Raw genomic sequence first — 27,024 nt, forward strand, 5'->3', positions numbered from 1 at the left:
TTTTATAATTGAAATGAAATTTAAACAGCATTAAAGGACATTTTAATAAAAGAAAAAATCGATTTTATTCCTGTAGTAATTATTTGCTTCTTTCCATCTGGTAAGTTGTTTCATTTTGTTTTTTAAGTACCTATTCCTAGATCTCACTAGACCTACCAAAAGGGAGTAGGGAAAGATATATATACAGAAGAACTAAAATTCTGGGCATCTTATGTTACTTGGCAGCTAAGTAACATTTGTTAACTGCCAAGAAAGTGACAATAAGTGTAGGAATTCAGAGTGTACTGGGCGGTTAGGAAACACTTCAGGGCAGGGTAGGACTTGACCTGGATCTGGAAGGATAGCATTCAGATATGAGGTAGGAGAACATTCCTGGCTTTCAGAGTGGTGTGAATAAATTTGAGAAAGGCATATGGTTGTATGTATAAGTTGATGAACAGGCTAGAGTCAGCTAATTGAAGAAGAGAGCTAATGTTGTGGTATAGTGGAGAGGCTTATTTGGGAGCTAAGTTATATCCTAGGGGACTGATTTTATTTTTAGTACATCCAAAGTTATGTGTATGGAATTGTAAGAACAGATAAATAGATATGGTCCAATATTAAGCAAACTGCATACATTAAAGTCTCTTTATAAGAAATATAAGAGAAGGGTTATTTCTATGTGATTTACATAATGAGTTTCTTAATATTTATTTTATTACATAGTTTGGCAGACATTTGCAACTTTTGTGGATCTCAGTTTCTTTTATAAACTCAATGGGTTTAGACAAGGTAGTTCTAAAGTCCTTTCAGGCACTGAGATTATCATATAACCTTTTAAGAATACCTTGATTTTTATGAAATAACTTGGCTTATAGTCAGGCTGGCACCCGTTTGTATCTCCTTAGGCATAATAATGCACCCCTATATCTGTGGGAGCAAAAGTCCTCAATCAAGTGATTCTCTAATGGCCTCCCAGATCTAGATTGATTCGCCTTTGGAAATTCAGTTGTTCTTTTGTTTCTAAATGACATTTAGAGATTTTCATTTGAAAGAATTTTATGGCTAAGACTAAGCTGCAAGAGGATGCTTTGAGGTCAAGAGGAATTACTATAGTTTTAGAATATCCTCATGTAAATTATCCATCAAAATTTACTCATGCTGGCTTCCTATTTTATCTTGAATTAATTCCCATAATGTCTTTAATGTATGTCCATGCTATGTGAATGATTATTATTAGTTCAGCCAAAATCTAATTTTGGATGTAAATCTATAGGAGAAATTACATACTGCATTCTAAAGTAAAAGGTTAAGGATTTCTTTTTTACTGTTTGTTTTAAGTTTTGAATTTACTTGTATCACTTTTTACCTCCCTTAGTATGGATAACTGAGAACTGACTAGTACTTCTTTAAACTCAGAGACTTTGTTTTTAAAGTACATAATCATGTTCAGAGCTAATCAGTAGCATACTTTATCACCCTCTTAGCATCACATTTTTTTCACTAAATTGTACTATTTTGACAAAAATATCACATTTTAGGGAGAACCAAGGTAAAGTGTCATAAGGTGACCAACTGGCTCTTCTGACAGGCCCTCTCAGGATGCTGTTAACTTGGTGGGGTCTTCAAGATTCAGGACCCATTGCTTAGTTTGACTAGTAAACTCCGTTGCTTCAATGTCACCAGAGTTAATTGGTCTTGGGAAAAGTAGCTAGCCAGATTCACAGAACGTTGACAAAATTAACCAAAGTACCATTTTATTAATGTACATGGTAGTCTTTTCTATGACCTAAAAAACATATCTATTAGTGTCAAAGCATTATTAAAAAACTAATATAATAGGTAATATTTACTGAGTACTTACTGTGTGTTAGGCATTGCTCTAAGCATTTTATATATATTTAACTCATGTAATCTTCACAATAACCCATGAGGAAGATTTTCTTAACTGTATTCTGCAGATGAGAAATCTGAGGCACAGAGAAGTTTTTAAGTAACTTGCCTAAGATCATACAGCCGGCAAACATACTGTGCTATGCTAATCAAAGGATCACTGGATGACTTAGTCCGTTTTATGCTGCTGTAACAGAATACCTGAGACTGTGTAATTTATAAAAAACAAATTTATGTCTTACAGTTTTGGAGGCTGGAAAGTCCAAAGTCAAGGGGCCCTACGTCTGGCAAGGCCCTTCCCGCTGTGTCATCCTATGACTGAAGGTGGAAGGGCTAACGCATGCCTTTGGTGGGTGGGTAGGTGAGGGTGGCTGAACCCTCTGGCAGTAACTAACCCACTCCAGCAATAGCAACATAAATTTATTCATGAGAGTAGAGCCCTCATGATCTTTTATCAGGCCCCCTCTCCCAACCCTGTTGCATTGGGGATTAAGTTTCCAACACAGGAACTTTGGGGGTCACATTCAAACCATAGCACTCAGTAAGCATGGAATCAGCAAAGGAAAGTAAAATTCCTTGAGGTCGTTTTATTCAGATCATGATACATTCACTCATTCCTTTTTGAAACATTTATTAAGCACCTACTATTTGGGTAGGCAGTGCCTAGACACCAGGCTTACCAAGGTTAATTAATATAACACGGTAAGTGCAGTCCAGGGATGCTGTCTAGTGAGAAAGAAAAGTAATTACAACAGCAAGGGATCTTATACATTGAGAGTGAGGAGGAAGCATTTAATTCTACTTGGAGAGATTGGAGTATATGTTTACAAAGATGAGGGAAAAGGCATTCTGGGTAGAGGAAATATTATATTCAGTGATGCCATAGCAAAAAACAGCTTACTCTGTTTACAGGAATGGAAGAGGAAAGTATTACAGTTAAAATACTGCAGTGTTCTAATGTCCTGGACTAAGCTAGTTGTTGGCTGTGGGGATCAAGAGAAACAGATGAGTTTGAGATGTATTACTGAGGTAAAACTGACAAGATGTGGTGACTGACTGAATTGGGAGTGGGAAGTGGAGAGTTAAGTTACTGACTCCTAAGTTTCTAGTTTGAGCACCAGGATGCATGGTTGGATCCCTGGAAAACAATCAGGTTTTTGGTGGAAGATGAGCTTCCATTTTGGACCTGTTGAGTTCTAGATGTCTACAGGATCGCCATATGGAGGTGTCTGGTAGCAGGTTTGCAGTACGGAAGAGATAAGCAGGTGTGTAATTGAGAACTGAAGCCATGGGAATTGATGAAATGGAGATTGTAGAATGTTTTGGATTGGCTAGAAGGCAGGAGCAAAGTAGAGAGGGACCAGTATTCCTCTATTTTCAGTAAATCCTTATTTAAATTCTTAGGTCCTGCTTTGTCTGCTTTTAACTTGGTAGACATCTTGTCTTTTGAAGTAAGTACTTTAGATAATTCTTCTTTCATTTATGGTTGTTGTCCTAAAATTCATCTAAAAATTGTTTTGTGTCTTGATTGTGGTGGTGACATGACTATAGATATTTGTCAGAATTCACAGAACTATTTACCAAAAACTAAATTTTACTGTATATAAAAATTATTTTAAAGATACATCCAGAGTTTATTCCCAAGTTCTGTGGATGCTGTACTCTTTTTTAATTAAAATTTTTTTGAATGCTCTACTCTTTACAGTGCAAAAACCTAATTTTAATACATTTTTCTAAACTTTTTCACCAATTCTTTGACCAAACTTACAAAAAAGAAAATGGGTGGATTTAAATTTATCTGTTCTCTTTATCGTACTTGGTTCTTAATAATTGAAGAAAAGCAGACAAGAAAGGACCTGGGAGAGTCCACAAACTGGGTAGCAGGCACTATACTCATGCCAGTCTTTTTTTTCCCCCCAATAAATTATGAATGATTTTACCATAGATAGCTATGGTTTATTTTAAAATAAATTTTTGAAATTTAATAATTTAATAAGTTTTTTATCTCCAACTAGGTAGGAATTGAAATAAAGGTCTTAATTTTATTTCAGAATAAAGAATGAGGATAACTCATGACTAGCCTGGGCAGCATGCTGAGGTCTTGTTTCTACAGAAAAAACTAAAACAAAAATTAGCCGGGTGTGGTAGTGCATGCCTGTAGTCCTAGCAACTCAGGCTGAGGTGGGAGGATCACTTGAGTCCAGGAGTTGGAGATGACAAAGGGAGACCCTGTCTCAAGAAAAAAAAAAAAAAAAGAATGAGGCTAACTGCATCATTTTTATTATAGTTGCACCAACTATAATATAAGGATTTTAATTTAAATTAGCTAAATTAACATCAGTTGTAGAAGTGTTTATAGACATATCAATAGAAATGATTGGGTTAATTATAAACAATAGGAAAGTTTCAAGAATATTGAACATTAGTTTTATTAATAAAACTACTTTTGGAAGTTATTTGCCTTACATGATCTGATTGGACAAACTTTTCTGTGGGCAGTAACCAATAAATATGCACTTTGGTTACCAAACTGTCTACAGCCAGTTGTGATCTATTGCTTTCTTTTATGTCATAATAGTTTGTCATTTAACATAGCAACCAAGCAAACAGTGCTTTAGCTTGTTCTTGACAGTAGGAGCAAGCACAGTGTTAAATTGAATGTCTTTGGATTTGATTTTTAGAGTAGTTTCAAGGAGTCATTAGTTTTTTTCCTGCTTGCTCCATTGCCACTTAATACCAATCTAACTCCAAGAAACAGATTCTTATATGTCTTGGCAACTGTAGATTGTATTGAAGGATATGATTATTTCATATCCTTTCATTTCATAAGGCCTGTTTCTTTAATTGTGAGATTGGAATAGTTGGTTTTGGGGCTTTTTTGGGAGGGAGTGTTAAAATTTGTATTTGAAAACAACCTAAAACTTTTATCTACTAATCTGTGGAATTCAGTCTGATAACTGGGACGTTGAACTCTATCTATTAGGTAGAATTTGCCAGCACTTAGAAGACTTTAATTTTTCTTCAGCTGCAATCTATCTTAAAGAGCCTACACAGATCATATGCCTGCAGGTAAGGGTTTCTTTATTAGTTATAGAATTTGGGGACCCCCCCAAATAATTTTTTCATAATATCACAGGCAGGACCTTTGTCAAGTATAATAACTCTTACATTGGACTTTCTGTCCCAGTTAATCCAACTCCCCCTCTCTTTTCCAGTTGATGCCCTGTTGGATACCTGAACTGTCTGCTCTGAGCCCAGTATCTGAAGTTGGGCCCCATAAGTAATCTGTGGTATAGTCAGAGCAAAGGCTAGAAAACCACCCTAATTTTGAAAGAGATATTAGGACTTGTTTTGCTTGGTTAGTTTTATGTAGAGGTGTATATAAGGTTGGCCTTGATTCTGAGTGCTTCCTGTTAATGCTTAAAATTGTGAGGCTTGTGGTTTAGTGATCCCTGATAATAGAAGAAACTGGCAGGGCAGGGTGTGTGTGTGTGTGTGTGTGTGTGTGTGTGTGTGTGTTTAAGAGATGGGGTTTTACTATGTGTTGTGTGTGTGTGTGTGTGTGTGTGTGTGTGTGTGTGTGTTTAAGAGATGGGGTTTTACTATGTTGTCCAGGCTGGACTCGAACCCTGAGGCTCAAGCGATCCTCCCACCTTAGCCTCCTGAGAAGTTGAGACTATAGGCATGAGCCAACATGCCCGGTAGGGGTCAGTTTTCTTAAGAGATTTAGTGTTGGGTATAATTGGTTTACTTGGATGAGGAGAGGAAAGAATGTGTTGGGAATAGTCTCATAGTGAATGTTCATAAATTGTTATTTTCTTACTTTTCTTATAAAGCTAGAGGGAGCTTCTGCTCAAGATACATATACCACGTTGGACTTTTTTATTTTCTCACTGGCTTTTCTACTTGAAGGTTTATTTGTACCTACTCTTCAGATTCTAAAATGTGCATTTTTTTGGTTAACATTTCTTTCTTTCTTTTTTTCTGTCACCCAGGCCTGGAGTACAGTGGCCCCATTATAGCTCACTGTAACCTTGAACTCCAGGGCTCAAGCAGATCCTCTTGCCTCAGCCTCCTGAGTAGTTAGGACTACAGATGCATGCTACTACACTGGACTAATTAAAACGTTTTTTTGTAGAGGCAGTGTCTTCCTATGCCCACACTGGTCTCAAACTCTTGGCCTCGAGTGATCGTTCCCTCTCCATGCAAGCAGGAGGATCCCAAAGTGCCGGGATTACAGGCATGAGCCACCATGCCTGGCCTTATGTGCTTTATTAACACATTTATCACCTCTGGAATCATGCACCGTCTCATTTAATTTGGGAGTAAACAGCTGAGTTAATGGGTATCCTTTGCCCATGACAAAGACAAGGAACTAAATTCACTTTTCACTGTGCTGATAATAGACTCTGGATGAAATTATATATCTCTGGCCAGATTATATGTGGGGGAATTTAGCCATACATCTTACTAAATCCACATCTTGATCTAAGACAGAACTGGGCCTTCTTGCAGTATAGATAGCTCGCTTACTCTCCTTGAATAAAAATTTATTTTCTGTCAGTATCTTCTTTCACAAGCACCACAAGGAAAGAACACAAATCTTATAAACAAACAATGAGCCACATATCATGTCTGCTGTATTTTTGGTTGGAGTTTGTCCACTTAAGTATTCATAAAAGACATTTTGCACCCCCCCCCTTTTTGTTCTAAATCTCACTGGCTCTTCTGCTTAAAGGTTTGTTTGTACCCACTCTTCTATGAATAGCTCTTGCCATCCTGAATGGATTATGTATCAAGAGGGTAGGTGCTAACAGGGCATCATGTTGGAAGTACATACTGGTACATTTTGGAGGACAATTTGCCAGTATCTATCAAAATAAACAATGGCAGGCTCTTAGGCCTGCTTCTGCTTATGTTCAAACAATACACTTGTTTGCTACATTGTTTGCAGTAGCAAAAACCTGGAAACCAAAGGGCAGAGTACAATGGAATTCTGTGCTACCATTAGAAAGAATGAGGTATATGTGTGCCTACAGCAAATACATAGATTTGCTGGTACTTACCTTTTTTGTTCATTTGTTTGTTTGTTTGAGAATACAAAAAAATAGTGACTGTCTTGAGGCTTTAGCTGGATTTGGGAGTCTAGAAGGAAACTTTTACTTTCAATTATAGCTTCCTATAACTTTTGAATTATTTATGTTTTATATGTACTGCTTTAGTTTTTAAAAGGGATATATGAAAAGAGACATATAATTTTAACAGTATTTTCAAAGGGGCATAGAACTTTAACACTGGAAGGAGAGATTCTAACATAGTCACCTTCATTATAAAGATGAGAAAGTTCAGATTTAGGAGAGTATCTACAAAGCCTGCACTAGAATTCAGGTCCTGAGGACAGCAACAGCTTATGAATATATTGACTTTTCTATTCTTATTGTAACAGTTTATTCAACGGATGTCCATTTCTCATTGTGAAGAATTGATTTTGGAAGACCCAATAAAATGTTAACCTTTGTAAGACAGTTCTTTTTTTTTTTTTTTTTTTTTTTTTGAGACAGAGTCTCACTCTGTTGCCCTGGCTAGAGTGAGTGCCGTGGCGTCAGCCTAACTCATAGCAACCTCAAACTCCTGGGCTCGAGCAATCCTCCTGCCTCAGCCTCCCGAGTAGCTGGGACGACAGGCATGTACCACCATGCCCGGCTAATTTTTTCTATACATATATATGTTTTTAGCTGTCCATATAATTTCTTTTCTATTTTTAGTAGAGACGGGGTCTCGCTCTTGCTCAGGCTGGTCTCGAACTCCTAAACTCAAACAATCCGCCTGCCTCGGCCTCGCAGAGTGCTAGGATTACAGGCGTGAGCCACCGCGCCCGGCCTGTAAGACAGTTCTTAAAGTAACTACCTCTGGCAGTGATGGAAAAAGTATGATAGTAGTGTTAACTCTACCCCATATTTTGTAACTTAGAGGGACCCAATCCCTTAAATTTATTTATGAGTTCCTTAAGTATTATTTGAGTGAGTTTCTGTCTAGAGCCCAAAGCTTCCCTTTTTGATTGGAGTACCTAGCTGACTATTCTAGATTTTTAAAATTGATTTTACTGTGTTTTTGTTCCATCTGATATCTAGGGGTGAATAGATGGGGAGAGAGTCTTTGTGACTTCTAAATGGCTTGCTCTTTAAAGGAAATATCTACTGTAAGAGGTAATAAGAAATTATCTAAAGGAGGAAATTGTATATACTGAGGAGAAGCTCTCAGTTCTTGAAAATATTCAGATTAGGAAGAGTCAACCAGTACTAGTATAGGTAGGGAAAACTTACTCTTGCAAAATTTAAAAGATCCATAGGCCTTTCTCAAAATGGGTACCCTAAATATTTGATAATTATTTCATTAGGCTGATAGGATGAATCTTTGCTTTGGAGGAAAGAGTTTTAAGGAAATAAAGATGATTTTTCACATATTGAGGATCCAAGTCAAATTATCTCTGTGCTGTTTTAATCAGTAAAGGTTTGGTTAAATTGAAAGGGAGAAAAGGTTATAGGGGTCAAGAACAAATAGAGTTGTAAATTTGTCTTTGTAACCCCATTTCCTTAGAGAGAATCCAGTTTGTATAGCTACTTTAATTGATTTTGTTGTGAATGTAGACTGAGCAGTGGAATTGGGTAGCTTGACAGTTGACTTAATTTGAACAGTAGCATTAGGTAAGACTGGAAAGCTAAGTTGGGGATGTCATTGTTGCATGTGTTTTCTGGTTTGTTTTCTAGTATCCTTTCTGGTAATGTAGAGAATTTGGTTGGCCCATTTGGACCCCTACATAATAGGTAACTATAGTGCCTCACCAATGTCTTTGTTGCATTCTTTCTTTTTTTTTTTTTTTAAATGAGACGGGGTCTCATTCTGTCACCCAGGCTGGAGTATAATGGCCTCATTATATAGCTCACTGCAACCTCGAACTCCTGGGCTCAAGCAATCCTCCTGTCTCAGCCTCCTGAGTAGCTGGGACTATAGGTGTGTGCTACCACGCCTGGCTAATTTTTCCATTTTTTGTGGGGACAGGCTCTTACTCTTGCTCAGGCTGGTGTCAAACTTCTGGCCTCATGCAATCCTCCTGCCTGGGCCTCTGAAAGTGCTGGGATTACAGGCATGAGCCACTGTACCTGGCCACATTATTTCAGTTTATCAATCATCATTTAACCCAGTGTCCTTAATTATAGTCTGTTTTTCACCAGTGTATTATCTTTCTTTTTTTTAACCCATATTGAAATTCTTGAGCCCAGCATCTCCTTTTTCCAACATAACTACGGGGACATCGTATGGTAGCCTAGATTCTGGTCTAAGCTCTGCTGCTAGCCTCCTGTATGAAATATATCACTTTGGACAAGCCACTAAGCTACTTTGGGGTTCAGTTTCCTGATATGTAAAACAAAATAATTTGACTGGATATTATTAAGCCTTTTTATATCTGTAGAACTGTTTTATTCCTTTATTCATCAGACATTTATAAAGAACCTTCTGTGTGCCGGGCACAGTACAGGATGCTCTGGATATAAGTCCCTTGTCCTCAAAGAGTATTCAGAACTCTTTTTACTTTACTTAGATCAGCTTAGTCTTTTACTCTTGAAAAATCAAGTAGTATTAGCAGGTTTTCTCGATTTTTACTATCACCCTATAAGGCATTTGTTAAAATTGTTGGTGTTATTTAGATCTTCATCTCCAAAAATACTCAAATCTCTACGTTTTGTTTTTCTATTTGTAAGCTAATTTCCCATCCTGGAAAACAGATCCCATTTTCCTGATCCTATTATGACCAGTGTTGTTTTCTTTAACTGATAAACAGTACACTATGTACTATAGAGTAGGACTTAGTAATCAGGAAAAATTAGTGATTTCTTTAAGGCAAATGAAAAATAAAGGCAGAGTCTAGAGGCATGCTGTAATTTTTGAAAAGAGAGTCCTAAACAATATCATAGGAAAATTTTCTAAGATTATAGCTTTGTTTAAAAATTTTACACTCAAAGAAAAAAGAAAGTTCAGTAGAGATTCTGTTGGGCACTAAAAAGAAAAAGACCAGGGGCTGCTTCTGACATTGAAATGGGCATTATCTCAGCAGGGACCCCACTGCCCAGGTTCTGAGACTCAGCTCTGCAGGACCAGAATTGTCATTATTATAAGTGCACCCAGAAGATGATTAGGTTGTGTAGACTGTAGACAAAGTAGAGGATTAATTCACATGAAACAAATTGATAGAAGGGGTGGAGTGGAGTTGCTACTTTTGACTGGTCAAAGAAGAGCTCTTTTTAAAGAGGTGATTTTTGAGCTGAGACCTAAATTATAAGAAACAATGGGAAGATCTAGAAGAGTCTTCCAGGCTGAGGGAAGGGTGCAAAGGCCCTGAAATGAAAATAAGCTTGGCTTCTTCTTAGAAAGAAGGCCTATGTATTTGGAGTGAAGTTAGTGATAAGGTAGAGGGATAGGTGATGAATTTGGTATAAGGGGCCAGCTCTTATAGGTTCAGATAGAGAGGTTGAATTTTAAGTGTGGTTAAGTGGAGGAGAGACATGATCTAATTTGCATTTAAAAAGCTCACTGTGGCTGCTCTGGAAAATGCATACATTGGGCTACAGAGGAAGCTGGGAGATCATTTAGGAACTGGTTAATACTGTTCAGGTGAGAGAAAACTGTCACTTGGACAGAAATGGATAAATACAGAATATTGCGAAGCAGGATAGCAGACAAGACTTGCTGATAGAGGGGATATGAAAAGATAAGGTTTTTGGCTTGAGCAACTGGTTTGAAGATGGTGCCAGTTAGTGTTTTGGTCATTAGACACCTGAAGTGAATATAATTAAGGAATGGTGGAAATTTTTCTTTTTAATTCTGTAAGCTTGCTGCACAGGAGAGAGTTCTTCAGGGAAAGATGCTGGTTTCTTGGAAACTTAGACTAGAAAATTACTCTGGCATATTAAAACAGTAGTCACTTTATTTATTTTTATTTATTTATTTATTTATTTTGGTAGAGATGGGGTCTCGCTCTTGCCCAGGCTGGTCTCAAACTCCTGAGCTCAAGCGATCCTTCCATCTCAGCCTCCCAGAGTGCTAGGATTACAGGAATGAGCTGCCACGCCTGGCCTGTTTTTAAAAATTAATGATTAGGTGCTAAACCATGAAAAGTCATTCTAAAAGTATTAGAACATAGGATTTGTCCCCAGGATCCAGTCTTGGAAGTAGGCATGAACCCATTAATGATTTGCTGAGGTCTCCATTAATAATGGTGCTTAGAATTCATTAGAACAAAAGAGCATACTTTTCTACAGAGTTGCCACTTGAAAATGAAATTGGAATTGAAAGCTGGAAATATAAATGTATCTTTCTGAGGTATTTTTCCAATTCCTACATGTTGGATTAAAAAACCATACCTGATCTAAGAATCACCTAGTTAAAGGAATTAACAAAATATTGGATTAGGAGTTAAAAGACTTGAGTTCTGAACTCAAGCCCCTTAATAGCCATGTGACCATGACAAATGAGAACTCTGAGCTTCTGTTCCCTTATTTGTAAAATACTTGCTCTGCATGTCTCACAGAGCTGTTAAAAATCCCAAATAAGATCATGAATGTCAGAGTGCTTTAAAGACTGTGAAGCATTGAATACTGCTTGGGAGGGAGTGGTTATATAGCCTAAAGCATTTAACTGGAAAGGACTTTGGATGTCCTTTTAAAGGAGGAGACCAAGAAGATGAGGGTGGGAGTGCACAGGTTGTTTCTACTGTGAATCTTTTTTTTTTTCCCTTCGAGAGCTCTGTTGCCCAGGCTAGAGTGCTGTGGAGTCAGCCTAGCTCACAGCAACCTCAAACTTCTGGGCTCAACCAATCCTCTAGCCTCAGCCTCCCAGGTAGCAGGGACTACAGGCATGTGCCACCATGCCTGGCTAATTTTTCCTGTGTATTTTTAGTTGTCTGGCTAATTTCTTTCCATTTTTAATAGAGATGGGGTCTTGCTCTTGCTAAGGCTGGTTTTGAACTCCTGACCTCGAGCAATCCTCCCACCTCGGCCTCCCAGAGTACTAGGATTACAGGCGTGAGCCACCACGCCCAGCTTCTACTATGAATCTTGAGGTTATGGTTTCTACTACTAGCCTATAGTGTTCAACTATACAGACCCATTCTAAGTGGCCTTATAATTCTTAACCAAAGTGACTTGTGGAAACAGAGGATCCTGGATAAATTTAAATGCTGTAAAGATGATAAAATGTACAAGTAAGTTTGATTTTGCTCTCTTGTTTGGTAATTAGAACTTTATTCCTAGCCATAATGCTAAAATGAAAGGCAGCAAAATATGGTTAGTATTTTTTACTTTTTGTTTTTTTCCCGTTACTTGACCTTTGGGCTGTGGAATGGGATTTTGTTTGGTTTACCTGGGAGTATCTTTTCCTTTAAGAAGTGAAAAGTATAAACATGCCAGAGGCTTGCTAGCAGTTGAAAGCAATTGTTGGTCAGGGAGAGAGTGGAAGGAAAAAAAAACAGGTTGGAGATGGAAAAAGTAAAGAAAGAGGGAGGAAAAACGTATTTGAAAGTGGAGAAAAGGCTTATGGCATTTCAAGGGGAGAAAAAAAAGTCTCAGGTGTTCTTTTTAAAATTTTTCTTTGAGTTTTAAAGTACTAAAACTTCAGGTGATTAAAGAAGGAGGGATTGGTCCTTAGAGAGGAATAAATAAAATTAAGGAAAGAGGCAGGATGAGTTTCTTTAGGAGGTTAGAAGGTAGAATGGAGACTAGCCTGGGCAAACAGAGTGAGACCCTGTCTCTACAAAAAATAAAAAAATTAGCCAAGTTTGGTGGCAGAAGTAGTCCTAGCTACTTGGGAGAGTGCAACGGAAGGATTGCTAGAGCCCAGGGGTTCAAGGTTACAGTAAGCTATGATTGGGCCACTGCACTCTAGCCTGGGCAGGAAAGCGAGACCCTGTCTCCTAAAAAAAAAAAAAAACAAATAAGGTAGAATGGTGGAGAGGAAAGAGAAGGTGCTCTATGGAAATATGATTCCTTATAAGGATTTACAGTCTCTATGAAGATAATGTTGGATTACTATGAGCATTGTTTTTATTTCAGATGTGCTTTCTTACTAACCCAGTAGCCCTAGTGCTGTATGATTCCCATCAACTATAGCAAAAATATTTTACCAACATAGGATTTTTATTGGTAAGATGATCTAGACTGAACTCACTGGCTTTTTAAAAATTTGATTCAGACTACATTATTGTCTATTAAAATATTGATTTTGGCCGGGCGCGGTGGCTCACGCCTGTAATCCTAGCATTCTGGGAGGCCAAGGCGGGTGATCGCTCGAGGTCAGGAGTTCGAGACCAACCTGAGCAAGAGCGAGACCCCGTCTCTACTAAAAATAGAAAGAAATTATATGGACAGCTAAAAATATATATATATAAATTAGCCGGGCATGGTGGTGCATGCCTGTAGTCCCAGCTACTCGGGAGGCTGAGGCAGTAGGATCGCTTGCGCCCAGGAGTTTGAGGTTGCTGTGAGCTAGGCTGATGCCACGGCACTCACTCTAGCCCGGGCAACAAAGCAAGACTCTGTCTCAAAAAAAAAAAAAAAAATATTGCTTTTCTCTCCTTTTTTTATTTTTATTTTTTGGAGACAGGATCTTGCTCTGTCTCTCAGGCTAGAGTACAGGCATCATCATAGCTCACTGCAACCTCAAACTCCTGGACTCGAGCAATTCTCCGCCTCAGCCTCCCAAGTAGCCTGGACTACAGGCCATTTTCCTATTTTTTTGTAGAGATGGGGGTCTCATTCTTGCTCAGGCTGGTCTCCAACTCCTAGCCTCAAGTGATCCTCCCGCCTTGGTCTCCCAAAGTGCTAGGATTACAGGCATGAGCCACTAGGCCTAGCTTTTCTAATTAAAATTTTTCCTGAATTCACTGGCTTGGAAAAAAAAGCCAAACGAAAAGGGATTGTGAAAAACACTGTCAGCCAAAGTCCTCTTTATTCACTTTCTCAGTTCTATTTCCAACCCTCACTCCCAGAGACAACCTTTTGCCATTAATGTAGTGTGTATCCTTCCAGTGCAGTGTAGATGTCTGTGTGTATATGAAAATGTATTGCTTAATGTGTTTAATTTTTAGACAATAAATTATATGTGTATGTGTGAGCAAATATGTATATATACATATATGTACAGCACCCCTTTTTTTCATTTATTTTTGTTTTCTAAAATCTATCCATATTGATATATACAGATATAGGTCTCATTTTAGCTGTTTTATTTCACAGTATGAATGTTTCAGTTTTCTCACAACCCCATTTGATGGATATTTAAATTGTGTTCTTTTTTTTTTTTTTTTTTGCCATCACAGAATTCCAGTGAACAATCTTATTCATATCCCTTCTGATCATCATCATCTTCTGCCTTTTCCTTTTTATCCTCCTCTTCTTCATCATCATCTTTTGCTTCAGTGGTTTGATTTTGGCCTAAATATCTCATTATTTGAGTTCTGCCTCTTAGTCCAACACTTTGGTACTTATAGCTGTATTCACGGGAGGGAGAGGGATCAGGGAAACTTTTCATAGTTTGAAATACTGGTCCTCCTTTACCACAGCATGAGAGATTCTGAAGTTTTCTTTCCTTATGGATTATTTTTGGAATTTGGTAAATTTGGCAACTTTGCATTTTAATGTTTTGCATTTTTATTGTCTTATAGCCAATAACTGTTTTTCATAAACTTTAGTAACTACTCACCTTTTCTTCTCCTTCTGAGTTTTCTTTTACTACTTTTTAATTCCTAGAATAATTTCTACCCACTAAATGTGGGGCCATTTAGTGAACTCCATTCCAGTTCATGCAATTCTTGTATTCAGCATGATCCAGACATAGCTGATATTTATAGAAGAGTTTCTTGAAGCATTCTTAGCTAAGGGAAGCATTTTAAAAATATGGCTTCACCTTGCTATTTGATTAGAATTATTACATATAAATTTTGTTAAAAGACCATATGTTTCAATGACCAGTGGTTTTCATTTATAAATTTTTTGTCTGGAGTCTTTAATCCACAGTGATTTTATTCAGTATTGAGGGGTTGAGTATATTTTTAATTTCTGTGTTCCATGTTTTTTCACCCTTTAAACCTGGATCCTATTCAGAGCTTTGAGCACTTGGAATCTTGAAGTGTTACAAATGAAAACTGTTACTCTTCTCTAATAACACACTCTGCCTGCAGCAAGTGTTTGAGTAGGACTTCCTTTCTTAACAACTAGTTTGGGCAGCCACCTGTCTCATGAATGTATCAACTATTTTTAAGAATTTGAGAAGAATTTGTGTGCTGAGTATTTTTTTTAAAACAACCAATAAGACCTTAAAATGGAAATCAGAGTAATAAATATAACTAGGATATCAGATGTCTGTGTATTTTCTCCCAAATCTGTTCTTGCCTTAGGATTTGGTTCAGGTCATAAGTATTGTGGCTAGAAAGTAACCTTTGCATCTGGCTTACTCTGATTTTAACGTGGATAAAGTATTCTGTCAAAAGTACTAGCAGTGTATGTATGCTTAAAAATATTGGTCATGTCACCCAGTTTTGTTTAGTGAATTATCTTCCTTATGTCATCGTAATCACTGTTTGAATGGAGTTGGTTACCTGCTCTTTGCACATCAACCCCACATTTTATGCTGCAGAGATCTTACATCTTTCTTTAGAAGAAAATTATGCTCTTATACGGAACACTAACACCATGGAGTTTTGTTTTCCCTTCCATTCTGGAAACTCTGCTATAAAACTATTTTTAGCTCCTAAGTCAAAAATAATTTTTTTTCTATCTATAGTCACCCTCTTGGGATATTTCATCTGGATACATAACAGAAGCCTGTGGGAGTCAGATTATAACATAAAGAACTTTTTTCTTGAAATTATATTTTGTTTACATAATTCTTTCTTTATAAAATACTTTTTCCTGACTATAAAAGTAACAAATGTTTATTTTTTACAAACTTAAGAAAAAGTATAAAGGAAGCAAGCACTCGATTTTAATGCTACATATTGTCAAGTAATTCCCATAATAGTTATGCCATTTTACACCTGCACCAGGGTTCTTGTCTCTTTGTGCCCTCAATTGCATTGTTATCATTAAAAACAGGTATTACACATTTCTTAGGGGAAAATATAATTATGTTTGTTTCAACTTTTTAAAAGTCTTAACTGTGACTCAGTAAGAACGTAAATCTGAAACTTGTTAGTAAAATAAACTGTTAATTTGACAGAGGGGAAACATTGAGTGTGTGTAGTTACTGTGTAATCTTTCAAGGATGGAAATGCAAAAGAAAAGATTAATTCAGTCACTCATTAAATAAGTATTTGTTTCTGGCCTTCCATGTGCCAGACACTGTCTGGGTGCAGCAACAAAACAGATAAGAACCTGCCTTCGTGGAGCTTGTTTTCCAGTTAGAGAAGACAGATTGTAAAAGATGCGGTATGGTAGATGACATTATGTGCTGTAGAAAAAAATAATGAGGCAGGAGTAGGCTTGTGGCTGTGGGTGGAGGGGATTACATTTTTAAGGGTGTCTGGGAAGGCTCACAGATATGGTAACGTTTAAGGAAAGACCCAGCAATGGTGGGGGAGTGCACCCGAGAATATTTAGAGGAAGAGTTATCCCTACAGAGAATAGTGAGTACAAAGCCCTGAGGCAGGAATGAGCCTATTCTGTCTGAAGAACCACCACAAAGAAGCATGGCTGGAACATAGTGAGCTCAGGAGAATGTAGTTGGAGATGAGGCCAGAGAGGTAATGGAGTCCAGATTGTGCAGGCATTTTTGGCCATTGTAAGCTTTTTACTCAAGAGTGAAATGGGAAATTATTGAATATTCCTCAGAGGCCATAATTATACTACTAAAACAAAAAAATACTTGTGTCTTGGCTTTGCTTTTTCAGAAGCTTTTGTTTCTTATAATAATTTGGGTATTAACTGATGGCTCCTACTGAGTAGTCATACATATATTTAAACATTTATGTTGGTACAGAAAATTTCCCTGAAATATAGAGCTTAGGTATTGCATTTAAATTCAAAGAAAAGGAGTATATAATAGGAAATCCTGTCTCTAGGCATTCATTCCTGGGTGGCCCTGGTTTATTACTGAGTTCTCTTCCTGAATTGTCTTTTTTAAAAAAAGGTATATTCACTGCAGGACATATTGGAAGCTAGCTAGCTAAATAGATAGATACCTGCTCTATTAGATTATTTTAATAATGCATGTTTTGAACATTTTTATTATGAAATATAACAGAAAAATACATAAAACATAACTCTGTAGTTTAAGGACTATTTATAAAAGTCAAATACCTAAGTAACCACCAGTTAGACCTAGAAATATGTCATTGTCAGCACCTAGAAGAAGCCTGCTGTGTGTCCCTTCTAAACATAAGCTGTACTGTTGCTCAAAGTAACCACTATTCTGACATTTATGGTAATCATTTGCTTATCTTTCTTTATGATTTTACCATCTAGGATTCATTTCAAACCAATATAGTTTAGTTTTGTCTGATTTAGAACTTTTTATAAATGGAATAATACAATATGTGGTCTTTTGTGTCTTCTTTCAGAACCTAGCAATATGTTTATAACTTTCATCCCTGTTGTTATATAGAAGTATAGTTCATTTCCATTGCAGTATAGCATGATTTGAATACCACAATTTATGTATCTATTCTACTATTGAGGGACACTTGGATTTTTCCTAATTTTTGACTGTTATAAAGAGTGCTGCCATGAACATTCTTATTTAACATGTGCTCATAGACATGCACAGGACTTTCTCTAGGTCATATATTTAGGAGTGCAATTGCTGAATCTTCAGTTTTATTAGATAATAAGAAACTATTTTCCAAAGTGTTGGTACCAGTTTGTTCTACTATGTGATAGTGTCCCTGTTGCTCCCAGTCCTTACCAGTATTGTCAGACTCTTTTTAATTTTGCCAGTCCATTGGGCCTGAAAATGTTAATTCTAGCAAATTAACTGAGGAACCAAAACCTTGAGCCTAAAAAAAAATAAAAATAAAAAAAATTAGAGAGTAAAGGACTAAAGGTATTGGTTTCTGCTTTAAGAATCACGGATGTATGCTGGGCTTGGTGGCTCACACCTGTAATCCTAGCACTCTGGGAAGCCAAGGCAGGTGGATCGTTTGAGCTCAGGAGTTCGAGACCAGCCTGAGCAAGAGTGAGACCCTGTCTCTACTAAAAATAGAAAGAAATTAGCTGGACAACTAAAAACATATATAAAAAATTAGCCGGGCATGGTGGCGCATGCCTGTAGTCCCAGCTCCTCGGAAGGCTGAGGCAGTAGGATTGCTTGAGCCCAGGAGTTTGAGGTTGCTGTGAGATAGGCTGATGCCACGGCACACTAGCCTGGGCAACTGAATGAGACTCTCTCTTAAAAAAAAAAAAAAAAAAGAATCACAGATGTAGATATTCGTTTTTATTTGTTAGAGTTGGTTGGTATCTTCAGCCTTAGAGTAGTTATTTATAAAGTTTTGAAAGGCATTTATCTTTCTACTCTCAGAGGATGAGGAACCTTGTCTGTCTTTTTTACCACTATGTCTCAAAGAATGCCTTGCACAGTTGGTGCTCAGTAAATATTTGTTTAATGAATTTGACCTAACTTCTGCTACTCTTAACTGAATTTGATGAGATTTTTGTAGGTTTTATTTTATGGTATTTGATTAAGACTGCCCTGTTTTAGCATCACTGGCTTGGGACAGTTTTTGGTGGTAGCTCATTCCATTACTGATAATAACTGGATTTGGTTTACCAAAACCTGTTGTAGCCTAGGAGAAGCTTATTTGTACCAATGTCCTAGTTAAAGTTGGTGTTTGTGTTTTCAGGAAGAGATTCTGTTTTCAAAGAATCACTTACCCATGACTTAAGCAGTACTTCATTTTCCCATGAAAGGGAAGGTAGCACCAGAATTTCAACCATTCTTATCCCTGTTTCTGTTTTGAGTCACTTTGTGGGATCTGGTGGATTATAAGGATGGTGTTATTACTTAATTAAGATGTCTTACCAGCCTTCAACAGGAACCTCTTTCACTCTCTTGTATAATCAGTATCAATCTAGTCTTTAGTGACCCCTCCTCAAATCTCAGTGTGACAGTTATTTATTAAAACCATAGGGCCGGGTATAGTGGTGCACACCTCTAGTCCAGTCCTAGCTACTCAGGAGGCTGAGGTAGTAGGATCGCTTGAGACCAGGAGTTCTAGGCTGTAGCACACCAGGACAGCACCTATGAATACCCACTGCACTGTCCTCAAGCCTGGGCAACTTAGCCAGACCTTGTCTCTAAAACAAACAGAAAACCACAGAATACATGGCTTTGTTTAAATATGTCTTAGTTTGGTATAATTTACCCACAGAGCACCTTTTTTCTTCTTTTTTTTGGTTAAATCCCCTTGTCTTCTAAACAGCACTTTTTAGAAAGGGTATTTTACATAAAAACTTAATAGTAACTTTATGAGGGAGCTGGCAAAAGTGATCACTCCTTTTCTATGAATATTGTCATGGGGCAAGTCACTTATTTCATTTTTGTTGCACTCATAGGCCAGTTCATTAGAAGAAATAGCTTGGATTTTTCTGACTTCCATTTTTAAGTATAATCTTTCTGAGAGAGAATTAAGAAATAGCATTCAGAGTTAGTGATGAGATATAAGAATGGTAAATTTGACTAGTAAATCCATTTTACTAATTATTTCTTTGCAAACATACCACCTTTCTGTGAGATTTTTCCCTTTTAAGAGTAGCCCAAGTAAAGACTTGTATAAGATTCTGAATCTAGTTATGTCTGATTCATCATCTCTATTTCCAACAGGAATTTCCTGTTAGACAAGACAAATTAGAGTTTTCCTACTGACTTGGTGAGTTTTTACATAGTTTTATTTTAAACATATATTAATCATGAGGGAAAAAACAGAATGAAATGCATAAAAATATTTACCATGACTTTAAAAAATGCACATCTTAAGTGCAATCTACTGTTGCATTTTAGTGCAAATGGTAGGTAAAGTTGAAATCATATAAAGTAAGCATGTAAGGTTTTCTTTTATAAATAAGGATCATTACAAACAGTGTTAAGGAAACATTTTTCATAAGTGGCTTCAAAAAGTTTTATTCTAAATTTTCTTTTCTGGAGTAAACCAGAACTATTTATTCAGATCATCTCTGGTGAATATGTAGGTTTAGCCTTATGCTAATGGTGGAGTAAATAAAAGATATTTGGATTTAAGTTTTTAATCAATGGCTAATAATACATGATATGGAGACCTTAGAGTAAGATTATTTTTCTCCTAGAAAAGATTTTCAAGGAAATTAGAATTATAGTTTATAAAGAGAGATACCTTAAAGCAATTCATGGGCTTCATTTTACTCTATAAAAGGAGTTTGATTTTGAGCAGATTGCCTTTGTGTATTGTACCTGAGAGCTCTTCTCTCCATGGGTAACTGAAAAAAAAAAAAGCTTTCTACCATTTTGGCTAGCATCTTAAAATTTTTACTTTGTGGTATGAAGTTTTTGTCTCAAATGCTTATGTGTGTTTTTACAGTCTTGTTGGGTGAAATAGGTATTATTGCATTTTAATCTTTTAAATTCTGACACAGATCATCAGGAGCCAGGAAATTCTGTTAAGACAGACATTCTGTCTAACTTTCCCCTGTTTTGTCTGCCTGTGTGGTTTTACTTTTTCCTTTAGTCATGAATTTTGGAATGAACATTTAAAACTAAGAACTTCCTGATCATCCTTTGTTCCATATTTAGTTTACTTAGGACCTTAACATTAACATAGAATTTGGCTTATTTTTAGTAACTTTAGAAGAGAAGGAATTTATTGTCTACAGATGGTTTGTAGGTAAGGCACCTGGTCCACGCAAACAATAGTCAGGTTTCTTCAGCTAAGACCATGAAGGAGAAGATTAAAAGCATACGTAATACCTCGATCTCTCTTTCATAATTGGAAGAAACTTTAGGTGCCTTTCAGAAAGAAAAGTGTCTCCAGGGAATACTGAATTCTGTACTGCTACACAGTAATAGTTAATGCTGGACACAATTGGTTGTCCTTGTAGTAGACCAAATCCTCTGGAGCAGGTGAGCCTTTTCAGTTTCCAAGTTCATGACTTATTCCAAATTGTATGCCCTAAGACTAATTTAGACTTTCTCCTTTGAAATTCATTCCTTGGGCCCTTTTCATAGCCAAATCATGTTAGCAAGAAATATTTTTAAATGGCTGACTAAAGTATAGATGGCCAAAGAGAATTGCCTGTGGAATTTGGCATCTATGAAGGCCAGAGGACCCTGTGGGGTTATGCTGCCACTGCCTATTTGTTTCATGAAATGACTTCTGTGTTTTAATTCCTTGCAGATTGGACACACTTAGTATTAGGGCCAGCCCTTTCATCCATTTACTATTCAGACTTTATAAGATTCTTCCTAGTCATAGTTGAGAGGAGAGGGTAAAAGACTATAACCTCTCAAATCTCAAAACAACCTTGGGAATATTAACTGTAAAATAAATGGAATCTTCTTAACCATAGGGTTTTTGGCCCTCCTCCTCTTTTTGATTCTTTTTCATCTCTCATTTAGAATAAGTAAATTTTCTCAACCTAGAGAAGAAATCTTTGTGATAACATGTGGGATGTGTTAAAATCATCATCTTTCCCAAGATTGCTCTTTGTGGCCCTAGAGATTTTTTCCCAAGCCATTCAGTGGAATCAACACATGATTCTAATTTGTGAGAATGGAGAAGTTGCTGATTGCTTGCTTTTGCCTTTCTAACTTCATTTCTAAAGATGTTTTCTTTTGGAACTGAGACCCACTTTGAAGTGAAATAGCCCCTTTATAATCAGGTTTGTTTCCTGATTTGGATTCATGTCCTTCCATTGCAGACATCTCCCAGGTGATGGATTTTGAAGGTGATGTGTGGAGAAGCTTAATCTGAGCTGCCCTATCTGTGTGTGTGTGTTTTGTTTTTTTGTTTTGTTTTTTCTGTTTAAAAAACAGCTGGAGGAGTTCTTCTTCCTAGCAGGGGTGTTGTAATTAATAACAGCAGCACATCACCTGTGAACCTGTGCTTATGGCAGCCATAGTTTATTCCTCGGGATCCTCCATCCAGGTGGAGGCAGGAGTTTTTTCCTCTGTTGTTCTTATGTATATGTATTTGGCTCAGTAGTCTTCTGTGCCTAAATTAAAAAGCAAAACAAAGTTTAAGAAGTCTTTTTAAGGTCTAAGGAGTTGCAGTCCTTTTCAGGACAAACCTCTGCATTTGGAGCAGAGATGCATTGCATTTTCCCTGGACATATTTTTGGGGCAGAGAATAACTTACATAATGGATAGTTTTTAGGGAGAGGGAATGATCTCCCAGCCCGTGATTTAAATTGGCAATACATTTTTCTGTTCTTTTGATTTTTTTGCTAACTGGAAAAGTTGCATCAAAAGTGAGAATTATTCCATATTTTAACCTTTGAGCTGGCTGCTAAGGTCTCCTTGGGGACGAGGACAGTTTGTAGTTATTTATAACCTGTAAGAAGGGCATTAAGGCTGTAAACAGCCAGCTCACACTGAGGCTTGGGAGGCAGTGGGAGCATTCTGTTGTTATCCTACTGTGTTTAGTGACTTGAGAGTCTTTCATGTACCTTCTTGTTTATCTTCAGCTTGACTTTGTCTGGATGAGCCTTACTAGCAAGGCATTTCTGCAAAACTTTATCTTCCAACACTTAGATTGAGTAGAAGAAGGAAAAATAGCCTTTTTAAATACAAACGCATATCTAATCCTCACAATCATTTCACAATCTATACTTGCCTAAGAAATGTCTGTAAACTGGGAAAATCTTAAAGGTACTGACTTTCATGTATAATACTATACTTGTTTCTGAGTTTTTCTTATATACAGCAGGTATAAGAGCAACTCTTAATTAGCAAAATCAGAGAAATATCTATGCCAGAAATGTGTTCTGTAGTGTATCCTGGTATAGAAAAAACGTAGTTACATGCCTAGACATGTTTTTTTTTTTTCTTTTTTAAGAGACATGGTCCTGCTCTGCTATCCGGGCTGGAGTACAGTGGTGATAGGGTCTTGCTATGTTGCCCAGGCTGGTCTCGAACTCCTGGGTTCAAGTGGTCCTCTTGCCTTGGTCTCCCAAAATGCTGAGATTATAGGCATGAGCCACCATGCCCAGCCTAGGCATGTTTTTATGATGTGTTTACATATATACGTTTACATTTGTATATATTTAATGTTAATTATCTTTATATGTCAATTTTAAGAGCATTAAACCCAGTGTCAGATATGAAAATTATAGGTCAAATCTAAGTAAATGCTAAGGATCTGCCTCAATTTGATCAATATATTGGAATTTTATTATATAGAATTTAATTTGAAATAACTTAGAGGTTTAGTCTTGATTCCTGACAGCTGCTATAATGGTCCTGTTACCAGGATTGACTTATTCTGGGAAATGTGCTTCTCTCACTATTGTCTTGTGGATTCAGGAACTCCTCCCACAGCACTGCAGGTTCCCCTTTTCTTACAAGTTTCCTTGAATAAAAAAAAAATGTTTTTAATCAAGGAAGAATGTAAATAGTTTTGGAATGTATCTAATAAGTTCTTTAAAATTGGAGTGAGATGAACTCATAGTTTTGTTTTTAAAATGTTTTATTATTTTAAAAGTATGCCTGGATTCCTATAGCTCCATTCATTTAGCAACTCCTAAACTTTAACTTATTAACTAGAACTCATTAAGGAAAAGTATCCCAAAAGAGAAAGAGGCTAGTTATTCAACAAAAATTTCATTGAACAAATATTTATTGAGTGCCTGTTATGATACCATTCTAGGCACAGGGGGATGCTGTTCTCTAATTGAGCTTAACTTCTAGTGGGGAACACAATAGACAAGTGAAAAAATAAAAACAAGGTGATTTCAGGTCGTGGTTATAAAGAAGAAAATAAAATAATGTGATAAGAGGAACAGGCTAGAAGTGGGGGCTACTTTAGACTGGGTAGTCAGGGAAGACCTCTCTGAAGATATTACATTTGATAGGAGACTAAATGATAAGGAGCCAGACATGAAAAGACGTGAAGGAAGAAAGAACTCTCCAGGCTGAGAAAAGAGCTCCGTGTGCTCATGGAACAGAGTTAAAGGCCTGAGTGACTGAAGCATCGGGACTGAGAAGGGCAAGTGTTAGGGGAAGTCAGGGAGGGGTGCTGATCACCTCCCATGGTGATCCTGATAAGAAGGTCCCTTTTATTCAGATAGCGGTGGAAGCCCCTGAAGATCTCTTGCTTGTGTCTCATGGAGTTTTGGTTTGTAAGTCTTCTCATGACTTGGAAACACTAATTATAAAGGCTGTTAATTCACTTTTAAATTTTTTAATTTACCAATTGAGTAGGTAATATATTCACATGGATCAAAATTCAAAAAGTAACAAAGGAATATAATAGAAATTCTCCTTCCCATAAAGGTACCCAGTTTCCTTCAATGGAAATAACCAGTATCCCTAGAGTCTTGTGTAGCTTTTCAGAGATACTCTATATATTTTAAAACCAATACATATTTTCTATTTAAAAAAACAGAGTTTCCCGTTCTTTTTTTTTTTTACAGATGCTTATTATGTCTTCTGTATCACAATTTATTTAATCCATTTTTGATAGACTTTTAGGTTATTTCCATTTTTTTGTGTTTATAAATAGTGCCACAGTAGAAAACCTGTTATATTTGTCATTTTAAATATATCAGTAGGGATAGATTTCTAGAAGTGGAATTGCTAGATCAAAGGGTATGTGTATTTCTTGCTCTGATAGACATTGCCCTTCACAGAGATTGTAACAATCTGTACTCGAGCCAGAAATGTTCTCCTTACCCTGGGCAAGTGTTATCAAACATTTTGATCTTTGCCAATTTAGCAGGTGAATCAATGTGTGGCTTGATTTGCATTTTATATTAGTATTGAGAGTTGAATATCTTTTCATATACTTAAGAACCATTGGTATTTCCATTTCTGTACATCATTGGCGGTTCTTTGCCTGTTTTTATGTTAGGCTGTTGACTTTTTTCTTCTTGATAACTAGATTCACTTAATATTGCTAAATCCTTCTATAGGTGCAGTGTTTAACAATTTAAAAAATGAAAACAGAAAAGCAGTCATCTTTAACTTGTAAAATTTTACAAAGCATGAACCTGATAAAAGACATAAGACATTGCTGATTGAGGTCTTTCTTCATTGCCTTTAGTTTCATTTTAGGAAGTGTCTCTAAACTAAAAAAAAAAAAAAAAATTAGTATTTTGTTAGACTAGATTGAACTGCAAAAATTTTACTCAAAACAAATATTCAAAAGTCATTCAAACTTTGCAATAGAGGAAGTCAGTATGACTTGTAATAACTGTCCTTGGGATAATGAGAAAGAAATTATTACCTCCTGGGCTGTATATGACTTAGTACACTGTAACAGAAGAAACAAAAAGCTCCTTTTAGGTCACATTAGTTTCTCAAAAATGAGTACACCCAAGTCTTTTATAGTTTTTTTTTATTCTTATGGTCAGCAATCTTTTTGGCATCTTCTGTTTGGGAAAATGCAAACGTCTCTCAGGTTTAAAATAGTTATGACACTGGGATTTTTCTTTACTTGGAAACTGTACAAGGCTTTAAACCAAAAAAAAAAAAGAGTTAGGCTTTTTAAAAGTCCCAGGCAAACCATTCTCTGGCAAGAAGCTACGATCCCAGCCATCTCACTTGTACATGCTATGTGTTATGTTGAACCACACAGAATTGCTGATACTCAACTACTTTTGGTATACAAAACAACATTTCATGGTTCAGTGTAATATCTCCATAGTCTTACTCCTATCATTTTAAAATTGATGGATATAAAAGCTAACTCATAGATATCTTGTGTGAGATTCATACCTCTCTTTGTTAATTGGTTTCTTTTATTTTATTTTTTAATTCTCTGGATGAGTAGATTAGATTGATGATGGAGAAATGCTCATGAGGAATAAATGAAAGATTTAAAAAAATGACTGCACAAGCTGTCTGTGTAACACTTTTCAGAGAGTGTTCTTGCCTAGCACTATACATACTTGCAAGATAACCTATTGGGACATTTTTCCTTATTGTACAGGGAATATCTTGAAAGAATTCTGATTATGTAAGACTTCAGATTAGTTACTGATTTGTGTTTTCAAAAAAAAAAAAGGAAATAATAACCAGTCTTTCTCCCCTTGTAGAATGAAGACATACTTGATATTAGATGAAAAACTCACTTTTACCAGAGCTAAGATTTGAGGTGCCACAATAGGAGTTTTTGTCTTTGTATATAACTTATCCAAAAGAACAAATAAATGGTTCTCATTACATTGAAATCTGATATACTTAGCATTATTCAAAGAGCTGTTTTAGAGATATGTGGGGGGAAAAAAAAAACAGAAAAGTTAATGAACTTGAATGCTGCAACTGGATGAGCGTTTCAGTCATCAGAGCATTTTTACTAAATACCTTTGGTTCCAGGCAGGCTGTGCTAGGTGGTAAGGGGATAGATACAAAGAACAGTTGCAAGTTCTGTTTCAGAAGCTTAAAGTCTACTAGAGGCCGCAGAAGTGTTCATAAGTTTAAAAGGAGGCAGAAAAGAAGTGCACTGTGTAGGTTTAGTTGAAAGCATTGTCTGTGTATCATGACAGCATTACAGGTTGAGTATCCCTTATCTGACTGAAATACTTGGGACCCAGAAGTGTTTTCGATTTAAAATTTTTGCAGATTTTGGAATATTTGCATTATATACTTAGCGATTCAGGATCCCGAGTCTGGAAATCTGAAATGTACCAACATGCATGTCATGTTGGCATTCAAAAAGTTTTGAATTCTGGAGCATTTTGGATTTCTGATTTTCGGATTAGAGATACTTAACCTGTAATACATTTTCTTTTTCACTTCTGTCTGCTCTCCAAAGTTTACCATTCTAGTTAGAAGTCATATTATGTTGGTTGACTTGAATCTCTTGTCAAAATAGTTAATGGCTTCATAATATCTGCTAGGAAGCATTCGTTAGAGGTTGCTCTTAGTTGCTAGATGTACTACCTTCATTGGAATTTAAGCAGTGTTACAGTTGACAGATCT

General features: G+C 36.6%; 1 protein-coding gene across 2 annotated transcripts in view; it reads left to right on the plus strand.

The window, feature by feature from the left end:
- LOC123620739 (speckle type BTB/POZ protein) overlaps window positions 1-27,024 on the plus strand; it is a 68,736-nt gene that overhangs the window by 15,389 nt on the left and 26,323 nt on the right. Inside the window, exon 2 of one of the 2 annotated variants that reach the window (XM_045526233.1) lies at window positions 19,738-19,783. The exons of the other annotated variant lie outside the window; for it this stretch is intronic. The gene's annotated coding sequence lies outside the window, so the exon portion shown is untranslated. The remainder of the gene's footprint in view (window positions 1-19,737; window positions 19,784-27,024) is intronic. 2 annotated transcript variants of the gene reach the window in all.

The sequence above is a fragment of the Lemur catta genome, chromosome 15, assembly GCF_020740605.2.
Source record: "Lemur catta isolate mLemCat1 chromosome 15, mLemCat1.pri, whole genome shotgun sequence".
Taxonomy (NCBI): Eukaryota; Metazoa; Chordata; class Mammalia; order Primates; family Lemuridae; genus Lemur; species Lemur catta.